The sequence below is a fragment of the Myotis daubentonii genome, chromosome 16 (assembly GCF_963259705.1).
Source record: "Myotis daubentonii chromosome 16, mMyoDau2.1, whole genome shotgun sequence".
NCBI classification, from domain to species: Eukaryota; Metazoa; Chordata; class Mammalia; order Chiroptera; family Vespertilionidae; genus Myotis; species Myotis daubentonii.
Genome location: NC_081855.1, coordinates 44,771,984 through 44,783,078, shown reverse-complemented (window position 1 = coordinate 44,783,078; position 11,095 = coordinate 44,771,984).

Sequence of the window (11,095 nt, the reverse complement as noted above, 5' to 3'; positions counted from 1 at the left end):
TACACTGGCCCTGCCTCCGTCATCCCTCTGCTCCAAGACCTAGAGGGGGGGAGACTGGAAGAGGCAATGAGGTGGAGCAGAAAGAGAACTGGGCTTGATGCCAGAGGCCTTGGTTCTGGGCTCTGGCTCTAATTGTTGTATGACCATGGGCACATCACTTCTATTCTAGCCTTTCCTTTCCTCCTCTGGAAACTGGAGAAATGGGGATGATTCTTGTACTTCTGAGGGAGCAGTTGGAAAGAGTGTCATTAGAGAACATCAGTTGCCCTGCCCATCACCATGAAATCCAGCCACAGGGCAGGGTGCCAGGCCTTGACTGAAATCTCCACCACTTCCTGTTCCCATCTCATAGGTGAGAGCAACCATAAAACTTCGAAATTATTCCCAGGGATATGGGCAGAGCAGGGACACTGGGGGGAAAAGACCCAGGGTCGAGCCAGGATGAAGGTCAAGGGTCTGCCCCACTCCCTGTATGGGGTCCCTCAGCAAAGGGCATGGACCCTCAAGTATATTCCCATTTCTAAACCATCCATCCCACCCATTGCAGAAAGCAAGGACCCATCCTGACTCCAGTATTCTAGGGAGAAGTAACTGACTTGGGGGAGTAGCCCTGGCCCATACCCAGTCGGCGCAGAGTTAGGAGACAACTTGGGCCTCCTGGCTCCCCCCAGGCCTAAGGCATATTCCTCTGTGCCAGGCCACCCCTGCATCTCTGCCCTTGTCCCTCTAGCCGCCAGCTTCTCTACTTGGTCCTCTCTCCACATATGCACTGCAGCCTCTGACAAGCTGGCTAAAGCAATCCTAAATTCTGACCAGTAGCACTATCCCTGACTCCAGAGCCTCGGTCACCTATGGGCTCACTAGGCTCACTCTCCACACCCTCACTACCACCAGCAGCAAGAAAGGTTTATGGGCCTGGGTTTTATTCTAAAAATATGTTTTCAATTAAAGTTGAGAGGTATGAAAGAATGCTACCTCAGGCCAGGCAAGCAGCCCCTCTGAAGCTTCCCCTCCAACAGATGGTTTATAGCATTTTTAATTAATGAGAGATGTGCAGATGGGGGCCCTTAATAGCCTGCAGCAAAATGAAGAGGCTGGGGATGGGGGCGGGGGGGTGGAGGGTAGAGCGGGCCTGGCCCTGGGCATGCTCTGGGCTAGAAGATGCTGCCCGAGCTGGAGAACAGAACTCTTCCGCCTTGTCCCCTCCATGGCGAGCCTGACAGGCCGCACCTGGACCAGCCCTGAGAATGATAGCTTGTACCTTGGATCCTGAGCCCTGTACCACCACGTGGGAAAGGAAGGAATGTGGAAGGGCATGCCACTCTGTACAAATCAGATGGGCCTTTAGAGCCTTTGCAGACCTTGCTTTAGGACAGGGGTGGGCAAACTTTTTGACTCGAGGGCCACAATGGGTTCTTAAACTGGACCGGAGGGCCGGAACAAAAGCATGGATGGAGTGTTTGTGTGAACTAATATAAATTCAAAGTAAACATCATTACATAAAAGGGTACGGTCTTTTTTTTTTTTTAGTTTTATTCATTTCAAACGGGCCGTAGTTTGCCCACGGCTGCTTTAGGATATTTTATGCCTATCTCATACAAACGCCTCCTTTCCCCACATCTCCACCTTGAGCAAGTCTTTCAATGTCCCAGGGCCTTAGTATTCTCATGGGGAAGATAAGGATTGAAGAATCATAAACCTGTAGGCTTGAAAGGATCATGATGTCGAACTAATTCAATCACCAGGGCTTGAACACTGACCAAAACTCTGCTGCCAAGAAGTGGCCTGGTCTCCAAGGCCAGAGGCCTGCCTACCTCCCTGAGTCACAACGCGGCCAGTTTCACCTGCAGTCAGCTCTCCTAGAGTTAGAATATAGGGGATTCTGCCCACCCCCCTGAATTAAATATGATCACTGAAGATTTAAGGAGACAATGTATAAAGCTGCTTCGTAAAGTAATTGTAACTATCTTTAATCACCTGAGCAGACAACCTGGGGCCTGGAGAGGAGAAAGTAGGGATCCACCAAGAGAGGTGGCAGAACAGCAGCCGAAGCCTTGCTGCTGAAGCCCAACAGGTGACAACTAGCCCCCAACCCTATCCCACCCCAGAGTTCACCCCCACCTGTTGGGCTCAACAAGGGAAAAATGGTCAGAGATACTAGTGTCCCAAGGTCAGCATTCACTCAATCAATGAAAGCTCCTGGAGACCCCACTGTGTGCAAGGACTATTTCAGACACTGAGGATTCAGCTGGGGACAGAAAGCATCCTCCATTTTAGTTCAGGGGAGATGAACAACTAACAAATCAGAATTTTATTTTTTAAATCTCAGGTAGTGATGAGTGGTCTGAAGAAAAACTAAGCAGAGGATACAGACATGGCAGGGTCATTTTTGTTGTTAATCCTCACCTGAAGATATTTTTCCCATTGAGGAGGGAGAGAGGGAGAGAAACATCGATGTGAGAGACACATTGACTGGTTACCACTGGTTGCCTCCCGCACATGCCCTGAGGGCAATGCAGGTATATGCCCTCCACCAGGAATTGAACCCAAGACCCTGTAGTGCACAAGCCAGTACCCTAACCACTGAGAAACCACCAATATTTCTTTTTAAGAAAATGTAAAAATTAAATGAGCAAGTAAGCCATGCAGAGATCTGAGGAATGAGTGTTCTAGGCTGAGAGAAAAGCAAAGTCCCCAAGACAGAAACTAGCTTAATAGGAAGAACAGCAGGGAGGCCAGTGTGGCTGGAGAGAAGGGCGTGAGGGGTGTATTGGAGGCCTCTACGCCACTGAGGTGGGTGAGGGCTGGAAATATAGGAGACCCTCTGACAGGAGCTTTCCTCCCATTCCCACCACAGCAACAACCCCACCCCCAGGCCCATGGGCATCACCAAAGAGAGGGGGGATGGGAGGGAAGGCTGACTGGGTGGCTGCAGGGACTGAGGAAGAGGTGCTGCATTGTTCATGAGGGACAAGAGGATGTGAATTTCAATGGGGAAGGAGGAAAGAACATAATATGTAAACACAGTAGGCAGAGAGGAGAATGCCAAATCACAGCAGCTAACACCATGTGCCAGACACTGTTCTTAAAACTTTACATTAAGTCTCTTCATCTTCCCAGCAACTCTATGGGGTGGGTACTATTATGATCCCCATTTTATAAATGAGGAAACTGAGGCACAGAGCTTCAGAGCTTAGACAATCCAGGCAGGCTGCTTCAGAGTCCCCGCCCATAGCTACATGGGACGCTTGGGACAGGAACATGGACAAAGATGGCTTGAAGAGAAGCAGACTGAGCCAGCGGGAAGGAAGCTCGGGGAACAAATGTTGCCTCCCATACTATTTTTCTCTCCATACAATTCAATGGTGATGTTATCCATTCAGTACTTGGGAAGTTTACAAAGTGTTTTCCTATTTAATCCTTTCAATGACTATAGAGAGGGTACTATTGTTGCCCCCAATTTATTAACCAGTGAGATTCAAGGGGTTAAGTAGCCTTACTAGAACGTGGCAAAGACAAGATTCAAATTTAAGGTTTGCCTGACTCCAACACCCATGCTTTTTCATTCATCCAAAAAGCACTTATGGGCACCTATGAAGTGGCAGGCACGGAACCGAGTATCCAAACATGAAAAAGACACTAGCCTTGGAAGGATCCCTTGGTTAGTGCCCCATCACTTATCCCAAGCATGTCAAACTCGCGACCCAGCCAATATAATGGTATGTAAGAAACGTTTTAATAAAAATTTTTTAACTTAATTTTTACAATATCCTGTTATATATAATTATTAATAACGAACTACAACATTCACTAATGACTGATTACTATAATTGTGTTGCATTCATTTCCCTTACGCACCTTACGCGCAGGTGCACATCTCTCTCCACTAATACTAGCAGCGAATATTTTAGCAGCTGATTGCCACATCATTAGTCCTGGACCAACTTGTTTGGTATATGCAACAGAAAATATTTCGCTTTCAGAGAACAAGAAAAATAGGTTTATTTGCATTATGCTTATTAATTTTGCAGTTATTCAGTGTCTGGTAAGTTAATGTTCAAGAAAAAATATTAATTTTTATTTAAATGTTCTATTATTTTATATTAACAATGACTAATTTATTTCAGCCCTTTGTATTCAGCATGTCTCTATCCAAATAAACCCACGTTTCTATGAAAACTGAAGCTTTTGGGGGTTTTTGCGGCCCACATAAACTTAAACCTTGTTTATTTGGCCCGTGTTAGCCTTTGAATTTGACATGCTTGACTTACACCCTATACTCAGCCCCTTAAGAAGCATTCCTCTTACTCTTGATTAAAGAATGTGAGAGAGCCCTGGCAGGGTGGCCCAGTTGGTTGGAGCCTCTCCCCTACACCAAAAAGATTGCAGGTTTGATTTCTGGTCAGGGCACATTCCTAGATAACCAGTTCAATCCTCAGCCTGAGTACATATAGAAGGCAACCAATCGATGTTCCTCTCTCACATCGATGTTTCTCCCTCCCTCTCACACTCTTCCTGCGCCCCTCCTCTCACCCCGCCCCTCCTCCCTCCCACTCTAAAAAGCAATGGAAAAAATATCCTCGGGTGAGGATTAACAACAACAAAATGAGAAAGCAGGTGGGAGGGTGCAGGAGGAGACCCCTGAGCTTCGGCTCTGCTTGGCATTTCATGCATTGGATCACTGAGCCCTTCCATCAGCTCAGCAGGGTAATGCTTTGCCTGTCCTGATTCCCTACCCCCGCAGCATAAGAATCCGGATTTTTATCTCGAGTGCCAATGTGTCTAACTAAAGACTACATTTTTTAAGTTCTTTTTTTTTATTATTGACTAGGGGCCCGGTGTGGGGGGGGTGTCCCTCAGCCTAGCCTGCCCCCTCTCACATACTGGGAAGCCCTCAGGCGTTGACCCCCATCACCCTCCAATCGCAGGATCGGCCCCTTGCCCAGGCCTGACGCCTCTGGCCTAGGCATCCGGCCCGGGCAGCGGGGACCTGCAGTGGCAGCGGGGGGCGCCGCGTGAGGGCTCTGCCCCTGCCCCTGCAGGATGCCTCTGGCTGAGGCTTTCGGCCCCGGGCAGCGGGGACCCACAGCTGCAGCGGCCCCGCGATCGTGGGCTTCGCTTTTGGCCCAGGCAAGGGGCCCCTAGCTCCTGGGACTTCCAGCTTCGACCGTGCCCAGCTCCCATCGCTGGCTCCACCCCTACTTCCTGCTATCACTGGCCAGGGCAGAAAAGGCACCTGATTCTCCGATCATGGCTGGGGGCCAGGGCAAAGGTGGCCCCACGGCCGCCTTTGCCCTGCCCCGCAGCTCTTAGCTCCCCCCTGGGTTTCCGGTCACTGTCAGTGGCAGGGGGCTTCTTCCTGCTTTCCCTTTCGCCTCCCTGCATTGTGCCTACATATGCAAATTAACCGCCATCTTGTTGGCAGTTAACTGCCAATCTTAGTTGGCAGTTAATTTGCATATAGCCCTGATTAGCCAATGAAAATGGTATCGTCGTACGCCAATTACCATGTTTCTCTTTTATTAGATTAGATTTCAGAGGGGAAGGGAGAGAGAGATAGAAACATCAATGATGAGAATCATTGAATGTCTGCCTCCTGCATGCCCCGCACTTGGGATGGAGCCCGTAACCCAGGCATGTGCCCTTGACCAGAATCAAACCCGGGACCCTTCAGTCTGCAGGCTGACGCTCTATCCACTGAGCCAAATCGGCTAGGGCAAGACTACATTTTAAAGCCTCTATTGCAATTAGGCATTGTCAGAAGACTAAGCTACGGCTAACAAAATGTAGAGGAAATAATTGTATGGGACTTCTAGAAAAGCTGCATAAAAGGGAGTCTCCTGAGGTGGGTCCTTTGAGCCTGTTCTCCTGCTTGGAACTCAGATATAATAGCTGAAGTTCCAACAGACATCATGGATCATAAAGGTGAGTCTGAGAATGAAAATCATGTGTTCCGAATAGAAGAAAAAAAATTAGGGTCCAGGGCCCCAGATGATGCTGAAAAATTCCTGATCTCCCTGCCCCTGAACATGAGCAAGAAATAAACTTCTATACTGTTTAACTTATTATTATTCCTTATCTCAGTCGCTAGCAGTCAAATCCATATCTTAACAGATAACAGTAGTTATAACCATCATCTCCATTTGGACACTGAAGCTAACAAGTTGCCCCAAACCCCACAGCTAAGTAAGGGAAAGCAGCAGGATTCAAACTTGAATCTAATTTCAAAGTCCCTGCTCCTCCCATCCCTTTGGTAAGAGCCATGTTTACTCTCAGTAATTCATGAGACGGCACAGGCCTTTCAGGATAGTTTAAAACAGCCGACAACATCCACATCCCGTTCTTATCTTAGGGACACACATCAGAGCAGACTGTCTCTAGTAGATAAATTAACCACATACCAGGCAGCAGACAGGTTTTTAATTTCCCATTTAACATCTCTTCTGTCCAAGTCCCAAGGTGCCAGGCTCTTGCAGGGCTCCCAGAAGAAAGTCCAAAACTCATTCTCATGCAGACTTCACAATGTACTCTTCTCTAGGGGAAACTTGTGTTTATTAATTCCTTAGAATTTTCTCGATGTCAGATAATGGTGTTTGTAAATAAAGACAGTTTTACTTCTTCCTTTCCAATATGCAGCCCTTTTATTTCCTTTTCTCATCTCACAGCGCTAGCTAAAACCTCCAGTGCTACGATGAATCAGAGGTGAAAGTAAACATCCTTGCTTTGTTTCTGATCTAACATGGAAGGCATCCAGGCTTTCACCATTAAGTCTGATGTTTCCTGTGGGGTTTTTGTAGATGCCTTTTATCAGGTTAAGGAAGCTTCCTTCTACTCTAAGTTTATTGAACTATATCGTGAATTTGTAAATGATTTTTGTGTATATACTGAGATGATTGTGTGGATTTCATACTTTATTATACTAATATGGTGTATTACATTAATTGATTTTTGGATGTTAAAACCACCTTTCATCTTTTTTTCTATGATGTTGTATTCAGCTTGCTAATATTTTATTGAGGACTTTTGCTTATTGTTCTGTAGTTTTCTTGTGATGTCAGGAAAGTTCTTGTTGCCTGGCTGGCATGGCTCAGTAGGTGAGCACTGACCTATAAACCAGGAGGTCATGGTTTGATTCCTGGTCAGGGCACATGCCCAGGTTGCGAACTTGATCCCCACTGTGGGATGTGCAGGAGGCAGTCAGTCAATGATTCTCTCTCATCATTGATGTTTCTATCTTTCTCTCCCTCTCCCTTCCTTTCTGAAATCAATAAAAAAATATTTTTTAAAAAGAATATTATTGCATTGGAGGTCCCCAAGAAAGTTACATGGGATTAAGTCCAGAGCAAACCGAGTGCAAGCTTTCAAGGGCCCTCTCTCAGTAGAGTCAGATAGGATGTCCTTCATTTCCCTAGCAATAAACTGTGACAACATGTGTGAAATGTTGCCATTAATGAAGCTCATTAGAGACTCAGTGCCGAGAATTTTTTGAGAGACAGGTCATGTAGGCACCGTATGCCTGACATGTACCCAAATTCCAGATTTCCAAAAGGAAAGCAAATATTTAGCATAAACAATATTGATGACAGCTTAGCTTAGGCACAGGGAGCCATTCTTACTAGTTAGGGCAATGGGAACATTCCCGAACTCCAAGTTACCAGATGCCACCAAGGACTGACCTTGTAAGCAGGCCTTTCAAAGGATAGGCCTTCTGTTAACTCTTTTCTGTGCACCTGCATTTAAAACAAAATCCCAGAAAGTAAATAATGATTAATACAAAAAAAGTAAATGCTGATGTTGGCATTTTAGCCATAGGAGGAGGGAGGAAGGGAGGTTTGAGTGGCCGGACATTCTTAGTGTCCTGGAACCACACTCCTTTAGCCTACCCATGTGCATATGTACAGTCAAGCCTGCATCTCTAGAGAGTTTACTTTGGAGTGACAGAAAAAGCCCTCAGTTCATGTCATGCAGTGCTTAAGCAGAAATATTGTCCCTGCACTGTAAGGGAAATGGCTTTTCCAAGCCTTGTGGCTTTTCAGCAACACTACCTCTCCACCACCCATCAAAACTGCACAAGTTTCATCAGTCAGTCTGGAGTAAAGATTGAGAGTATGTCAAAGGGGGGCAGGAAAGCACACACTCCTCTGGCACCCTCTCCAGCATCCAGCCTGCCTCCACGCAGCACAAGCCTGATCCCACTGTCAAAGCAACGTTGAGACTTCTTTAGTTTCCTGGCTATTGTCACTAGTTGATTTTACTCAACTTATGTCACAGACTATCCCTGACCTCTCATGCATACCACTGATGGTAATAAAAATAATAACAGCTACATGCTTGTTAAGCACAAAGTATGGACCAACCACTGTGTGAAGCAATTTCACATACTACCTCTCAACAATCCTGAAGACAGGTTGGCCCCAGGTCACTAATAGGTGGCAGAGATGGAATATGACCCCAAGCCCTGTGGCTCCAGAGCCAGCATTCTTAACTACCAGCACGACTCCACTCGACAGACAACTCCAGGACAGAAGAGGTTTCCCTTCCCATAGGAGAGCCCTTCACATTCTCTGACCTGGATTGGGGGTGAGGTAGAATAGAATACTTCTTGAGGCTGAAGTTTAGGACAACAAAGAACCAAGTAACACAAACAAATGGGGAGATTCCTGAACAAAGTTTCCTTTCAGTGGTCCCATCTTCCAGGGGACATTTCGAAATGCAGCTGCATTCCTGGCTGTCACAAGGACAGGGGTGCCAGGAATGCAAAATATCCTACAATGGATAGAACAGTCTATGCTATGTCAACAGCACCCCCGCTTACAAACACTACATAACAAACTGGCCCTTGTATACAGCTCCGGGGCTACAGAAGCAAGAGGCGATAGAAAAGATCATTTTAAGCTCACTGCTTTCGAAGCCTTACCTTATGAATCTTGAGCTTTTGTGAAGCACCTGCCAGGCAACCATATGGCCCAAGCCTGTTCCTCAACCTCAACATCTAGATTAATAATCTCCAAGGCATGGACAGGAGCCAGGCTCAGGCCCACAGGCTATTTGTCCAACGAGACACTTGGCTGCATCCTGGCCCAGGCAATGGGCAGACATAGGGCTATGCCAGCTGATTCTTGGACTAAGCACTTGAGAAATGTTAAGCAAGTCTCAGAAGGAAGGAGACTGTGGTCACTGCTCATTGTAGCTGTCATCAGCTCAGTTCTGTAGTGTCAAGCCCTCTGCTGAACATGGAGAAGATGGCAAGTCAGGTCGTGGGAAAACCATTCTTAGCGTTTGTGGGCTCTGAGGAAATATCTGCATTCTGGCACTTCCCCCCTCTCTCTCTGTCCTCAAACATATGCCTCTCAGTAAAGGCTCCAACTCAGGTCCCCAGGCCTGCTTTCTAAAAAAGGCCAATATTTATGAAATAAGTAAAGAGCAGTGTAGTCAAAAACCAACAATTAAGTCTGTGTTGCAAGGCAACCTTTGTATTATAGCTTAGCAGCATATGTCTGTTTTTCACTAATACAATAAACCATTGATCTTCTAAACACTAAAACACTGCTCTTCCAGTTTCCCATCTCTGTCCCTTTCCTATAGAGCCTAAACATCTGGCCAGGAAAAGTATGATTGAAGAGTAAATCTAATTCATAAGGCACTTGATTTACTCGGTGATAAGCTTAAAGATTTCAATCTAGAACAGGGTAAGGAAAGCAAGACTATTTATAGAGTCAGCAGTGATCTCCTTAATGATTGTATCCTTGTTCCCCTAGATCTCTTTGACAATTCTATAGGAAGCTGTAAAGGAAGAGTGAATGGGTTGTTGCAAGGCCTTAATACTTAGAGATATTAAACTGAATTATGTTCAAGAGCCAAAACCCTGAGATGGTGTGGTGTTTGTGGGAGCCTGGAAGGGTAGTAATGTATGACTATCAGACAGGATCAAAACATAAAACAATAGTGATGGCACCAATAAAGTAATCTCAAAGAAATAGTTATTGTTACGGAAAGGAGTATAAAAAAAGGCAGGTAAGAAACAAACTGTTAGGAGAATGGCAGACAGGGGAATAACGATTCTTGGCTCCTGATATTTTAACTGAAACTGAGAGATTTATGAAACAAACTTAGGATGAAGTCTTTTTTATTTTTAAAGGAGCTGTCATCAAGTTTTTACATACTTAAAAGTCGGCTACTCTCCAAAAGAGAAAAAATTAGTTAAACAATTTACATTAAAAATAGATAGGTCTGGCCCTAGCCGGTTTGGCTGTGGATAGAGCATCGGCCTGGAATTGACAGGTTCAATTCCAGTCAAGGGCACCAACCTTGGTTGCAGGCTCCTCCCTGGCCCAGGCCTTGGTTGTGTGTTTTGTGTGAGGCACGATCGATGTGTTTTGAGGAGGCAACCAATCGACTGTTTCTCTCACATTGACATTTCTGTCTTTCCCTCTCTCTTCCACTCTCTCTAAAAATCAATGGAAAAATATCCTCGGGTGAGGATTTAAAAAAAAATAGATAATTCTGGCCCTGGCCGGGTGGCTCAGCTGATTGGAACATCATCCCATACACCAAAAGGTTGCAGGTTCAATCCCTGGACAAGGCACACATGGCAGGCAACCAATCAATGTTTCTTTCTCTTCTCTTCCTCTCTTCTCTCTCCCCACTTCCTCTCTCTCTAAAAAAAAAATCAATAAACATATCCTCGGTAAGAATTAAAAAATAAACAGACTGGTAGGTCTGGCAGTTATAGCACAAGGCAGATTTAGCTAATGTAGACAACCCTCTACCTCATCTTCAACTCACAAACACTGAAAAATGCCAGATAAAATGCAGCATATTTGAAACTGCATAGCTCATTATGAGCTATTACTTCACATTCATTTGGACAGCTATTATCAAAACAACAGAAAATAAGTGTTGGTAAGGATGCAGAGAAATTAGAACCCTTTTGCATTGCTAATAGATATATAAAATGTATGGTGATTTCTTTAAAAATTAAACACAGACTAGCATATGATCCAACAATTCCAACTCTGGGTATATACCAAAAAAAAGTGAAATCAGGGACACAAATGGATATTTATATACACATGTTCATAGCAGCATTAATCAC